Source organism: Psammomys obesus, unplaced genomic scaffold (assembly GCF_907164565.1).
Source record: "Psammomys obesus unplaced genomic scaffold, mPsaObe1.curated_primary_1811, whole genome shotgun sequence".
Lineage (NCBI taxonomy): Eukaryota > Metazoa > Chordata > Mammalia > Rodentia > Muridae > Psammomys > Psammomys obesus.
The window spans coordinates 16,966,729-16,980,294 of NW_026590062.1; the positions used below are offsets into that span (position 1 = coordinate 16,966,729).

General features: G+C 47.0%; 1 protein-coding gene across 10 annotated transcripts in view; it reads right to left on the reverse strand.

Annotated features, from left to right (window-relative positions):
* Positions 1 to 13,566, reverse strand: part of Rimbp2 (RIMS binding protein 2) — a 175,658-nt gene that overhangs the window by 117,160 nt on the left and 44,932 nt on the right. For 9 of the 10 annotated variants that reach the window (XM_055605904.1, XM_055605911.1, XM_055605907.1 and 6 more), the window contains exon 2: positions 10,479 to 10,593. The exons of the other annotated variant lie outside the window; for it this stretch is intronic. The gene's annotated coding sequence lies outside the window, so the exon portion shown is untranslated. The remainder of the gene's footprint in view (positions 1 to 10,478; positions 10,594 to 13,566) is intronic. 10 annotated transcript variants of the gene reach the window in all.

The window sequence follows — 13,566 nt, forward strand, 5'->3', positions numbered from 1 at the left end:
TTCCTGAGAACTGAAGGGGACCCCGGGACATAGAAGCTGTTGGTACCAAAGCTGATAAAGCTAATGCAGTCTGAGAGGTGCCAACCCCACGTGCCAGCGCAGCCACTTCCTCCTGGGTAGGCTTCTTTGCTCTCCCCACTCTCCAGCACCCATCATGCAGAGACCCCAGTCCTAGCTAGCTGCCTCTGGGCTCCTTAGCAGGCTACATCCACTGTCTGAGCTGAAGGCTGCCTGCTAGGAACCACACTCATCACTCTGCAGCACCTGGGGTCTCCGCCAGTTTTCCCCTCACATGGAGAGTATCCATCAAATTAAAAGGCATCCATCTCCTCTTCCTCCAGGGGCTCACACCCGGTAAATCATTAACCTTTTTTTTTTTTTTTTTTTAATGGGCCTGGAGTTTTATTGCTCTCCTTCTAACCTTTAGTCCATCTGGAATTTATTTCAGCATAAGAACCGGAGATGGGATCCAACTGCAAATTATTTTTCAAGTTAGCACTAGAAGTGCTTGAGCCTAGCTCTGTTTATATAATGATCCTGGGATTTGAAGAAAAAGAAAAGAAAAAAAAAAAAAAAAAAAGAACTACAGCTACCAAATCCCAATAAAAACTTGTGCTCAACATGCTTGGGGACTCCAGGTTCTTCAATGGCCCTTGGTGTAAGGTCAGCCCCAGTAGCCTAACCCATCAGCACCGAAGCCAAAGCAGAAGTTGAGGCAATGGTTTTCAGAAAGGACTCCCTGAGCCAGCATCAGCGGAAGATGGACCAGAGTTTGTTGAAGGTTCAGACCCCCAGCATCCCACAGCCCTGCAAAGACTGAAGTCGGAGGACCCTCAGACAAAGAAGCCAGCCAGATGACACCCAGCTAGTACAGGAGGGAAAAAAACCCATCACCCCAGAACCTGAGTGTATAGCTTCACACTGTTCCCACAATTCTTCTTTAAGAGCTGGGGTTCAACTCAATGAAGAACTCTTGCCTAGCATTCAAGAGGCTCCAGGTTTCATGCCAGCAACACAAAAAAGAAAGGAGGGAAGGGGCCAGGGAAGAGATGGGAACAAGAAAGAAAAAGAGGGAGGAAGGAAAGAAGAGGGAAGGGGGTAGAGGGAAGAAGAAGGGAAGAATGGAGGAAAAGAGTGAGGGGAAAGGAAAGGGTCACTTCCAGCTATGTCAGGTAAACCCACAGGTGGTTACACTTTCTCTGAGAGGAGGAAGACCCTGTCAACCTAATGCCCTCCAGAAAGGACTGCATTTCCATCCACACCTCCATAGGGCCCACAGACAGGGAGTGGTAAAACACTGGGCGCCTGAACACTGTGCATTCAGAACAGTCTCCTCACTATCCTTCACTCTATCTTCACTGCCACCTGTGACTCATGTCTAGTCTTTGCTTCCCACTTAGAGGGGTAAACCTGGGCTACCCAGACACAGAGGTTCAGACACACAGCCACAGCCATGGCTACTCTGGGCAGGGCAAGGATGCCGCCCAGCTGTCCCAAACACTGACCAGGACCCCTGTCCTTCTGTCTCCCATGACTGAGGAAGGCCAGGAGAGAGGGGAGACACACATGGCCTGCATCTGTTGCTTGACCCCTAGAGGAGGGAAAGTTAGGGATGACAGGGTGGCCCCTGGAAGCTCAGTTCTCCACAAGGAAATTGATGTCCAAGTACTGTGAGCAGTTAAGTTTTTAAAATGCATACAGTATTGCTTACGTGGGAACTAGAGCCCGTTGCAGCTCAGCGCAAGAACACTCACCCAGCATTAGCCACTAGGGGGGCAGATGCCAAGTCTCCTCCTGAGTGGCAAGGTGAACAATCCTGTCTCAAAAACAAACAAAACAAAAACCAATGAATCATAATGTAAATATATGGTGTGCAGGATGTCTGATATGGGACCCCTGTGAAATCGCCATGACCTACAGATCGAGAACCACTGCTCTGGAGAACGCTGACCAATCCAGTGTTTTAATTAAAAATCATAGAAAGCTAATTGTAACAAAGGCAAAATGAAAGAAGCAGTATTTGTAGAAGACTTTTGAGACTGTTAGATGGACACTCATTGAGCTGTCGCCTTCAAGAACTGAGCAGACAACAGCTCCCTGCGTCGTCTGGTCTGGTGACTCTCTTCCTCCTGAGTTCTGCCCACATCTGTACAAATTGAGCATCCCCACCAAGTCATACCTGAGGGTTTCCTGCACTTCCTGCCAGGACCCCAAACAGAGACCTCTTCCTCAGAAACACCCTCAATCTCAGTGGGAAAGCTCACAGGGGATTAGAGTCGAGGTAAATTCTCTTAAATCCAGCAAATTTTGCCAGCACCACCATCAAGATCACCAGGAAGGCTGAATCAGTCCAAGCCACCAGGACTCCTGTCTACAGAAATTAGGCAAACTTCATCAGCTGGCTGCAAGCCGTTAGGCCAGACCTGCTGTGAATGGACCAGACAGGGCTATGTGGCCAGTATGTTTATCTCCTTTATTTCTTGTTGGATTGTCAGTCGTTAGGCCACAGGATGTCCACTGTGCTTGAAAGCGAGCTACGGCCACAGATTAAAAATTAATTTACTGCCTAGCCCAGCTTCCAGCTTGATACCTTAATTGAGTTTGTTGTGAGGGCAGTGCTGAGCCACTGAGGTTCAGCCCAGGTCCGGGCCTCAGTGTTGGACGAGAGGTTTGCAAGCTCTGTAATGCAATTAGCTCCCAGCCCACAGACTGCTTATCTCCAGAGTCGGTCTGAATCCACCCTGGGTCTCTGTGCACACATAATGGAAACAGAGTTATTGATCTGTGTTCATCTTCAAAGACTCATTTCAGCAAGTCGAGGCTCAAAGAGAAAGATAGGAGAGCTGAATCCATCGACGAGAGAGAGGCTCTTCAGAAATGCGTACTCATTAATTAAATTAAACATCTAATTCAGCAGCTACTATGCATTTAGAATGCAAACGAGTGTGGCATAATTCACTAGGGAAGCCTATGGCTCTCCTCTTAAGTAAATGGTGTATAACTTGAGAGGGGTTAAAGAGAGCACTGTCTATTACACCCCCATTGCCTCTGGCCATGGAAGCTTTCCAGAGATTTCTTTATTTAATGAACATTTTACATAGTGCCAATTTATAACAGGCACACGGTAGGCATTAACCCTCATGTTCACAAAGGATGCTAATCCAGACATTCATTATGGTTCCTCTGCAGAGGAGGAATCAGAGCCTTCTTCCACCGTCTCTTGAAAATCACAGTTCCTCTCAGCCCTGAAGTTCCGTAGGAGGTTTCTGGGTACTAGCAGGGCTGGCGGTGTACCAGATCTACCCTCTGGAGTCACGAGGGAACCAACTTGATAGGTCTCAGGGCTGGAGAGATGGCTCAGCAGTGAAGAGAGTGTACTGCTCTTGTGGAAGACCTGAGTTCCATTCCCAGCACTCACATCAGACAGCTCGCAACCTCCCCGAACTCTGGTTTGAAGGGATCTGACACCCTCTTCAGTACTCTTCAGGGCAATTACACTCATGTGGCCGTATCCCACACACAGACATGCACACATGCATGTAATTTAAAATCAAATATATCTTTAAGCAAACAAGCAAGCAAGCAAGCATGCACTGATATCTCAGTACCTAGCAGCCAGTCACAAAGCAGTGTTTTTTCCCTGTACCTCTTAAGTTTTAAAAGAACAGCTTTGTACTCCGATTCTATCTAATTGCCAGTGGTTTCTAGTACACATGGCTCTTGGGCAAAGATGGGGGCTTCCTGCTCTGAAGATAGCCTCCTACATCTGGGGCCAGAAGTGACAAACAGGCCTCTGTCACCCACAGTATCTGGCACTGAAGACCCAAAGCCCTCCCTTGAAGGAAGGCAGCTGTCCTGCTACAGCTAGGCTTAGAGAGAGGGGTGCAGATTGGGTTCCAGTCTGGCACCAGCTGGCAGCACCTCGGACCCTCCAAGGCAACAGCCCTGCGTTATTTTGGACGAACAGTGTTAAGGATGTAATGTTGAAATCAGGCTTTGTTCAGGCCGTGCTGAAGGGCACCTGCTGAGACACTGAATGTGAATCTCCAGCTACCACACTTCCCAGTGCCAGGGTCTTTTCCCTGGGGAGGTGAATGTAGATCAAAGTGGGTACTGGTGGCCACACAGCCTGCTCCCCACCCCCTCCCAGTCTCCTGCTAGGGAATTAAGAGAGTCTCATTGAAGGCACATACCGTGAAACCCTTATCCTCAGAAAGGTAAAGGAGACCCCCTCCATTTCATCACAAGCAACTTGATTTCTCTCCTCAGAGCCCTTACCATGCTGCTGTTTGCCTATCTGATAATTTTTCTAATCCACTACTTACCCCTCCATACCCTGTCTCAGTGTCCCTCTTGAACCTGTATCTGAGACCTTCCAACAGGAGGACCTTAGCTGTCTCTAGATATGGTCAACTGTTAGGAAGACTCCAAGGACAGAGGGAGAGATCTGCAGGTTTCCTGGTCTTTTTAGAACTCTAAGGTGGGTGCACAGTGTGGCTCTCCTGAGAGGCTACCAGGTCGCCAGAGCAATTTTGCAACTGCTGGAGTAACTCCCCACTCTCCACCCCTGCCGGTCCTTGTCTAAGAAGCCACCCGCAGCCCTCAGGGGGCCCCGCTACACCCTCTCCCCCATGAATGCCAGCAGCACAAAGGCCTTAGAGGCAGTATGCTGAAATGTCACACATGGTGTTAATTACCCTTTTTAAATAATGCATAGAGACAGTGATGCCCAGAAGCAGAGGTCTACAGGTGCTGAGGGATGAGGCCTCTGGGCTAGAAGTTAGTCCGACCATGCCTACATGCAGCCTCCTATTTCTCAAAGCTCCTTTTTAGGAAATGGAAAGTTTTCTGTTGAGAGCCTGACTGTGATTCCTCAGGTTCCCCAAGTACCCAGATGCCAGGAGAATGGCATCTGCCTTTTTCATTTCCACAAGGAGACTCACAGACCTCAGGTTACCAGACTGTGGGCATCAGAGGACTAAGAGGACTGTACATCCTTGGCTCCTACTATGGATACCGCTCAGCTAAAATGTATCCCTCCTCTTCACTTCCACACACCCTCTGAATTGCACAGCCCTGCCCCAGAATGCAGGATCCTCTCCCTGTGTCACCCAGGAACCAGACATAGCCTGGATGAAGACTTGTGTTGTTAACTACTCATCAACCATGTGACATGAACCCCATCCATCTCTGAGACCCACATGAAATAAGCCCCCCCATGTGCGAGCACACACACAACACACCCACTGCCTATGGGACCCCTATGAAGGGATTTCCACTCTGCTTTATAGAATAGAGTTGTAGTTAGAGCACCACCAGGCTGCTATCAGTTTGTCTGTCTGTCTGCCTAAGCAAGCCAGTAAGCAGCACCCCTCCATGATCTCTGCATCAGCTCCTGCCTCCAGGTCCCGGCCCCATGTGAGTTCCTGCCCTCACTGCTTTTAATGATGAACTGTTCTGTGGGCCAATTAGTAAAACCAACCATTTCCTCCGCAAGTTGCTTTGTTTCATTGCATCGATGGTAATCATGACTCAGACTTCATCTTCCCAGGACATGCAGCTCCTGGACCCAAGAGCCAGTGTCAGAGGTATGGCTCACTCCTTTGGCTTGGGGATGGTTGGGTGAGAGTGCGGCCAGGTACTCTCCTCCAGCCTAAGGTGGATGGCTGAGATGAGTCAGGCTCTTTTGAACTTAATCCTTGAGCATCTGGACCCAAAGACAGAAAGCGGTGGGGTGGCCCACCCTTCAAGGCTACCCTGAGGGTCCCTGTACTGACAGGGCTCTCTAGATTCTTATGGATTCTCTGGTGTTTGCCCTTCTGGACACTTCAGCAAGTTCCCCTTCCTAAGACAGATAGCCGGGGGCTGGTGAGAGGGCTCAGCATTCCTGCAAAAACACATATTCTTTTTCTCACTCACTATGTGTCCTTTATGTCATCTTGACACAAGCTAAAGAGTCATCTGAAAGGAGAGAACCTCAAATGAGAAAATGCCTCCCTAAGATCCAGCTGAAGGGTATTTTTTTAATTGTTGACTAATGGGGGTTGGCCCAGACTATTGTGAGTGGTGCTATCCCTGGGCTGGTGGTCCTGGGTTCTATAAGAAAGAGTAATATCCAAAGTTAACCTGGAAGCCCCAGCTGCCTGAGGACCAGGTAACTTTCTGGAATGCTGGGAGCTGTAGTTCTTGGAAAGTAACAAAGCCTCATAGAAAAGTAGGGTTGGTTTCGTCTTTAAGAGCCACTACAACTGTGTCTCTGGGCCATTCAGCTAGAAGTTCCAGGCCATGGTCCTAACCAAAGCCCATCTTGGTCAATATTTAATTAAAAGCTTGCTTTAAATTGGCCCAATGGTGAAACTGGTTTTTCTCCCACAAATCTCAGGATTAATAAAAGCAGGCTGAGCAAGCTATGATGAGCAAGCCAGTAAGCAGCACCCCTACTTGGCCTCTGCATTTAGCTCCTGCCTCCAGGATCCTACCCTGTTTGAGTTCCAGTCCTGACTTCCTTTGATGATGAACAGCAATATGGAAGTGTAGACAACAAAAACTCTTTCCATCCCAAACTTGCTTTTCGGTCATGGTATTTCATCACAGCAACAGAAACCCTAACTAAAACAGTATGTCTCCCTTCCTCCCTTCCTCCCTTCCTCCTTTCCTCTCTCTCTCACTCTTTACAGACCTTGAGGCAAACATAGAGCCATCAGCACCCCAGCCCTGCAGACCAGACAGCCTCACTCACTTCCTCACAGGAAGTCACGAACAACCCATCTGCCGGTGGCCAGCACAGCCGCCCCACATTGTCTTGCCTACTTAAGAAAGAGAAGTAAACAAAATCAGATTTGAAATGGATAATTGCTTTAGCCAGGAAGACTAAAGACACAAAGAGCCACTTAACTAGACATTTCTGCCCAAACAACGTTATGATCAGACCGGAAGATGCGGGGTTCCTGCCAAACCACCCACCACGAAGTCCAGCCTAGCTTGGTGGTCCTTGTGCCTCAGGAAGTGGCCACTGTATGCCAAGCAACCCAAAGCATTACAGGGTCCAACTCTGAGGGCAGAGTGAACAGGGTCCCCACTTCTCAGGTATTCCCCACTGTTGACCACCGCTTCTTTTAATGAGATACTATGAAAGGAGGAAACTTTGGATGAAATCACTGGTAGCAAGCTAGTTAGGGACACACACACACACTTTGGCCTTTTGAAACAGTGTTTTGCATAGCCCAGGCTGGGCTTGAACTTAACCAAGTAGCAGAGGATGGCTCTTAGCTCCTGATCCTCCTTCCTCCACCTTCCAAGAATGTTAGCATTTTTTTCTAATAAATAATTCTACAATCATGTTCTCCCTCGCCCAGCCCTGCTCCCACACAGCCACACCCACCACAATTCAAGTGTGTGTGTGTGTGTGTGTGTGTGTGTGTGTGTGTGTAATGGAAAATCTAGAAATAATAAGTTTTAACTGCTGTCCCATGGCAGTATGTTGTTATGGCTGTTCCATTTCATCATTAGTTGTTAATCTCTCACTGTGGCTTATTGATTGATATGGTTTAGTGCTGAGGTTCAAATCCAGGGCCATTGTTCTATGACTGGGCTCCGGCTACTAATTTATAAATTAAATATTGCCATGGGCCAGCAGAGGACAAACAAGGTATGTGTAGGGTTCAGAACCCCATGACCCCCTAGAGGTCATGTGTCTCAGAACACATCTCCATGAATGAAAGGGATATATTTTTCCCCATTAATACAACAGGAGTCTTGTTAATCATCGTTTCTTCTGTTACCTGCAGAACAATCTAGAAAATGTCAGGCTGGGAGGAATGAATACACACAATGGCTTCACCAAACAGAAAACCTTCAAATGAGAGAGAGAGAGAGAGGATGATCTCTCTCCCTTTCTCGCTCTCTTTCCCAGCCTCTCTCTCTCTCTCCCAATATCCCTTTTTCCTCCTCTCTCTCCCTCTCTCCCCACAACTCAACACTTGGATATAATCTCTGCCTCCAAAGCATATGACATCAGGTAGACAGTGGTTGTCTACCAAGACAGGTGACAGGCCCTCTAAGGCTTATCTAGGAGGGTGAAATAACAGATGGTGTGATTTAAGGTTCCCAGGCATGGGGCGGGGGTGGCTGTGGGGGTTGGAGATTCCTATCTCGATAAATATTTACCCAGCTCTTGTAACATTCACCACACACCCAAGCGCAAACCTGAAAGGTCAACCCTCACATTTTATAATATAGCACCAACCATACATGTGTATATTTGTGTCTTTGGGGCTACAACTTCAGCAAAGAAATACCAAAGTTTAATTGCAGTACTCAGTGGGATTAGCAACCAGGAAGCTAGCCAGGGGCGTTTTAACATTTTCTTTCATACGCCTCTGTAAAACATGTTTTCTTTCTTTCTTTTTTTTCTAGTGCATCTGTTGCCTTTGCAATAAGACAGGGTAAATTATTTAAAGTTTCAGGCACAAAACACACATCACACTTTTGTGAAAGAGGTGTGGATGCTACGGCTTTTCCAACTCAGGCCTGTGTGAATGGACATTTTAACATTTTGTTCAACCCACCAGGGAGCCCTGATCTCTCTTTGAAGGAATGTTCTATATGTTTCCAAAGTAAGAGAAAAACTAAATGTAGACACAGTTCTTAGTGGTGTGCGTTCAGTTCAATTTAGTGATAATCCATTACACACACACACACACCAGTCCATTCCAAACACAGAAAAGATTCCCACATACTATCAGTCCATTCCATAGCTCTCAGGCCCAGAACAATGTGAAAACATTCAAAAATTAAAGAGCCTTCAAGATAATCTTCTGTGACACCTAAGAAAACAGAATATCTGTTACACATCTTGTCATGGACCTGACACGTAACAGACACACTTGAGAGGGGAAACACGCAGAAATTATGCCACTCCCTTTCAGCCAGGCCCTCCTCCACAGCATTCTTCATGACTCCCTCTGGCTTTTTAAAACAAACACCTGCTTGCTAGAAGTGATATCTTCTATGGAATTAACTTTTTGATGCCATTATATAGACAGTGATAAAAACTAAAGTTTCACAGTGTTTTCCAGGCAGCGTTTTCTCTTGAGGATGTCTCCTCAAAGGATCCTCACTGAGGAGCTGTGGTTCTCTCATGCTGGAAGCCAAATGGTTGCCAAGCACATATCCTATATCCAAAATAGCTGAGAGAGGCACATACAGGCCCTTTCTGCCTCCCTGCAGGACAAAAGAAGTCAGGGTGTGAACTCAAGTGTATGGGGCACATACTGTCTGGGTCTATTTCTCAACAGCACTATCATCACCCTCAGGATCACTGCCATCATCAGTATTAACATCGTCATCATCATCACCATCAGTATCATCACTGTAACCATCATCAGTATTATCACCATCATCACCATCACTGTTATCACCATCAATATTATCACTGTCATCACCATCATCACCATTAATATCATCATAATCATTCACCACCATCAAGATCATCACCGTCAACTACCACCCTCACACTGCCCCTGCAAGCACCACCGCCATCACCACCATCATTATCATCACCATTTCCTCATGGCCATCATCTGCTGTGCCCACATGTGACATCATCACCTCTCCTGCCATCATGCTGCTTGGAGTGTGAGGCTCACCACCACAGCCTTTGGTTCTGGCAGAGCCTCACCCCATGCCATGCCTAGGCTAGTTCTGCTGGCTCATTTTTGCTCCACAACCCAAATGCAAATGGAACAATTACAGCAGCCAGCTCCTGGCCAGCCACTTGCAGGGTGAAAACCTATAGCAGCAGAACCAGCTGGCATTTTACCTCTTGACTCCAGCTCTTGGTCACAGTGTGAACTTACCTGTGTTCAAGCCACACCTCTCTCTCTGCCCAGGAAGCCTCAAACCAAATGCCACCCAAAGACAGCACTTTTCTCCTGAACTACGCCACGTGCTTCACCTTCTCCAGGATAATGAAATCAGAAATGGCTTCAGTGCGGACCTGAACATCAGTTTCCTAAGTTTTTTCACTCACTCTGAGGAACACCGCCACTCCCAGCCCCAACATCTGGAGGTCAAGTATGTCTGAGTGCTCCTTGCTCCCAGTTGACTGGTAACAACGCTCAGAACATAGGGTGATCTTAGCATAATATAAATTGTGACTTACAATCAGCATTCTAACATAGAGTATAAAGTACTAAGAAAACTGGCCCAGCTATCTCTCCATGATTGGAGTTCCAGACAGACTGCTCCCCATGCATCTGACCTCAGGACCTTTGCACTGCCACCTCCCAGAATGCTACCTTCACGGGAACACAGACCACCTTCAGTGTGTTCTCCATTCCATCCTCTCAAACCAAAGACAGGCAACTGACACTTGATACTTGTCTTGACTAGACTGCTGAACCTCTAAGACCAGAAACAGCCCTTCTATGACAAAGGAAGGAGGGACAGAGCTTTCAAAGGGCCAGAGGACCACTTACCACCAAGTTCTGCAGCTGGGCTCTCTGTTTCTGGGCACGGGGAGGAGTGTCCCCAGTGTTGGGTCTGATCAAATCGTCTTTAGCACCTGGGGTCTTCAGGTGTGCCAGGTCATTTCTAAAGAGCAGGAAAGAGCACACATGAGCTTCTGCAGGCAGAAGTGGCTCCACGTTGGGTTTCTGTCTCTTCCTCCTTCCTCCATACCTTAGAGGCAGGGGAGTCAGAGCTGATACTACTCTGTCAACGTCAATACCAGCTGAGTGAGTGACTTGACTCACAGTCTTCCCAGCCTGGAACTTTCCACACCTTCACCCAAATTTCCTGGCATAGCACTTCCCAGGAAGGTCTCATGTAGATCAGGCTGGTTTGAACTCACTCTGCATCCAAGGACACCCTTGACATTCTGGTCTTTCTGCCTCTCCTTCCCAAGTACTAGGATTGCAGCCATGTGTCCAGTGACTGAACCCAGGGTCTCCTGCATGCTGCACAGAGTTTGCCAACAGGGTCACATCCTCAGCCCCTCCATGACCCTCAAGGGGTCTTCTAGATTCTGGACTCTGCAAGAGAAATGTATTTAGGGCTTGCTCCAGTTTGCTTTTCCTTAGCTGTGATTTTAAAACAAACAAACAAACAAATGACCAAAGGTGACTCCGGAAAAAGGTGATCTGGCATACAAGTTCAAGTCCAACTGTAGTAGTTTGAATGAGAATGGCCTCCATAAGCTCATATATTTGGATGCTTTGTCCCCAACTGGAAGGAAGGATTAGAAGGTGTGGCCTTGTTGGAGAAGGTGTGTCAATTGAGATGGGCTTTGAGGATTCTAAAGCCCATGCCATTCTCAATTAGCCCTCTCTACCTCCTACTTACGGAGCAGATGTAAGGTCTCAGATACTGCTCCAGCGCCATGCCTGCCTGACTACTGCCATGTTCCTCGCCATGATTGTCATGGCCTCTAACCCTCTGAAACCGTAAGCCCCAAATAAACTTTTTCTTCTATTATTTGCCTTGGTCATGCTGTCTTATCACAACAAGAGTAACTAAGATACCAACATTGAGGGAAATAATGTCAGGAACTGAAGGAGAGGCTACAGGGAAACTCTGCTTATTGGATTGATCACAAGTTGATGCTCACCTAGATTTCTTATATAGCATAGGAATGATGTTACCCACAGTGGGCCCACACATATCAATCATCAATCAAAGTAATTTCTGGTAGACATGCCTACAAACCAATCTGATCAAGGATATTCTTCAGTTGAGGCACTCTTTTCCTAAGTGACTCTATTATGTCATGTTGATGATTAAAAACTAGCTAGCACTAGACTCATGATCTAGACAGAGGTGATGATAGCCAGGCATACAAGCCAACATGAATGCTCTGTCTCTGCCCTTAGTATCAAAACATGATTAATACCTTCATCATCCAGAAAGTGTTTCCATAGGACAAAATAATAAATAAAAACTAAGTGAAAACCTAACAAGCACGAAAGAATGCCATCTAGCCATCAGGAATCACCTGTGATCAAAAGGTCACTGACCTTCTGCAAGACCAGTTAGCTCCTTAGAGCCTCCATAATTAAGGAGAGGTTGGAATTTTGCAGATCCAAGGGACAATTAAAATTTATCTTGGGCCATCTTTAGTCCCCTTATAAACAGCCCTTTTTTTTTTTTAACCTATCCGTATCATGGCAACCATTGAGAAATCCTTTCTTTCTACCAACCAAAAGGCCAAGAGTGACATCAGATAGTGACACCTGAGACACCCAAGTCCTACAGCAGAGGTTTTCAGGCTTTTCTGTAAAGCCTACCTGATGCCTCCAGCAACACATTTGGAAGGTGACTCACTTTATGACTTTGCTACTATAAAGGCTTCATGAAACAAGTTAGAACAAACAATGTAGGGTGACCTGAGTCTTTGTTCTCAGGCCATGGTCACTCATATTTGGGTCCAGAATAAACTAATCTCTTACCCCCTTTGAAATGAGAGTTGTGTTTCTATGTTCACACCCCAGACCCTCTGATGGAGATTAAGCAATCAAAGTATCAGATGTTGGTTCTTTTCCCTCTTATTTTGCTAAAATGAGATTTTACAATTCTCGAGAGTCAAGGTGGGTAAGGTGACAACTTGAATGACCCTGGGTTTTATCACAAGGCTCACAAGTGACTGGGGCAGAAATTAAAACAGTGTAACAGAAGAACAAAGACAGTCGGGCTTCATCTCAGACTTCAGAACTAAGAACCCATCTGTGTGGCTGAGATTCAATTTATTTCAATTAAGCAAGCGCTTGCCACACACCTCTGCCCTGCCTGGCAGTCCGGGGACTGGTGGTAAATGAGATCCAGTCCTTTCAGGACTCGGGGCTGGTGGGCAAAGGTGGAACATTCATGTATAATTTCAACTCGAATTGGAATCTAATAAGATTAGGAGGATGCACTGGAGGACGTGCCGGAAGACCGTCTAGACAGGAGAGTGGGGAGTGCTTTCTGGAGACGTTAAATAAGAGCACCCTGGATGTAGAGGGGGCAGACAGAGGCCACGAGAGGCCACCACATTAGAAACAGAGAAAGAATCTATCTGTGGGTGTTGCTCTCAACTCCGAAGGTGTCCTGTATCTGACCATCACCCCACAGCAACCTCGCTAGCCCCGAGCCTGGAAATACCAAGTTTATTAAAGGCTAATTCAGAGCAAAGGCCTCCCTACCATAGCCCCAGATGCTTCTGCATCTCCTGGCAGCCATCTAGACTGCCTGCCTCTGACACCTGCTAAGCTTTTTAGACTTCTCACTATGATCAGGCAGCGCCCCCAAGAATGACGACTCTGCATTCAAGAGAAGCCTTCCAAATAGATGTCTGTGACTGACAGAAAAGCTTAAAACTCAAGGTTCAAGGACGTGACTCAGCAGGCGAGGGGTGGGTTCCATCCCTGGGACCCACATGGTGAAAGGAGAGAAGCAACTCCTTAAAGCTTTCTTCTGCCCACCACAAGCTGGCCAAAGCAGAGGAGAGAAAGAGAGACAGAGACAGAGACAGACAGAGACAGAGAGAAAGAAAGAAAGAAAGAAAGAAAGAAAGAAAGAAAGAAAGAAAGA